At 42.1% G+C, this 1,168-nt stretch overlaps 1 non-coding gene across 1 annotated transcript; it reads left to right on the top strand.

The window, feature by feature from the left end:
* Positions 1-828: 828 nt before the first annotated feature.
* On the top strand, positions 829-936 carry LOC130972014 (small nucleolar RNA R71). The gene has a single exon (XR_009083218.1). It is a non-coding gene; the product is annotated as a small nucleolar RNA R71 (small nucleolar RNA).
* Positions 937-1,168: the final 232 nt, after the last annotated feature.

Here is a 1,168-nt window from a genome sequence, read left to right as displayed (position 1 = left end):
GATTGGTACACGCCTACTGAGGTCTTCCTCAGTGGCGTCCTCCTCCTCTCTTTCCTCTCCATATTCGGCCATGTCTATGGCTTTGCACTCTCCTTTTGGATTTTCTTCTGTATTACTTGGGAGAGTGCTAGGAGGGAGTTCAGTAACTTTCTTGCTCAGCTGACCCACTTGTCCTTCCAAATTTCTGATGGAGGACCCTGTTTCATTCATGAAACTTTGAGTGGTCTTTATTAGATCAGAGACCATTGTTGCTAAGTCAGAAGTATTCTGCTTAGAACTCTCTGTCTGTTGCTGAGAAGATGATGGAAAAGGCTTGCCATTGCTAAACCTGTTTCTTCCACCATTATTATTGAAACCTTGTTGAGGTCTCTCTTGATTCTTCCATGAGAAATTGGGGTGATTTCTCCATGAAGAATTGTAGGTGTTTCCATAGGGTTCTCCTAGGGAATTCACCTCTTCCATGGAAGGGTTCTCAGGATCATAAGCTTCTTCCTCAGATGAAGCATCCTTAGTACTGTTTGGTGCATTTTGCATTCCAGACAGACTTTGAGAAATCAAATTGACTTGTTGAGTTAATATCTTATTCTGAGCCAATATGGCATTCAGAGTGTCAATCTCAAGAACTCCTTTCTTCTGACTAGTCCCATTGTTCACAGGATTCCTTTCAGAAGTGTACATGAATTGGTTATTTGCAACCATTTCAATCAATTCTTGAGCTTCTGCAGGCGTCTTCTTCAGATGAAGAGATCCTCCAGCCGAGCTATCCAAAGACATCTTGGATAGTTCAGAGAGACCATCATAGAAAATACCTATGATGCTCCATTCAGAAAGCATGTCTGAGGGACATCTTCTGATTAATTGTTTGTATCTTTCCCAAGCTTCATAGAGGGATTCTCCATCCTTCTGTCTGAAGGTTTGGACTTCCACTCTAAGCTTACTCCATCTTTGTGGTGGAAAGAACTTTGCCAAGAAGGCATTGACTAGCTTTTCCCAAGAGTCCAGGCTTTCTTTAGGTTGAGAATCCAACCATATTCTAGCTCTGTCTCTTACAGCAAAAGGGAATAGCATCAGTCTATAGACCTCAGGGTTAACCCCATTAGTCTTGACTGTGTCACAGATTTGCAAGAACTCAGCTAAAAACTGATGAGGATCTTCCATTGGAAGTCCA

This window comes from Arachis stenosperma, chromosome 3 (assembly GCF_014773155.1).
Source record: "Arachis stenosperma cultivar V10309 chromosome 3, arast.V10309.gnm1.PFL2, whole genome shotgun sequence".
NCBI classification, from domain to species: Eukaryota; Viridiplantae; Streptophyta; class Magnoliopsida; order Fabales; family Fabaceae; genus Arachis; species Arachis stenosperma.
The sequence above is the reverse complement of the archived record's forward strand: the minus strand, read 5'-3'. Positions and strand labels throughout refer to the sequence as shown.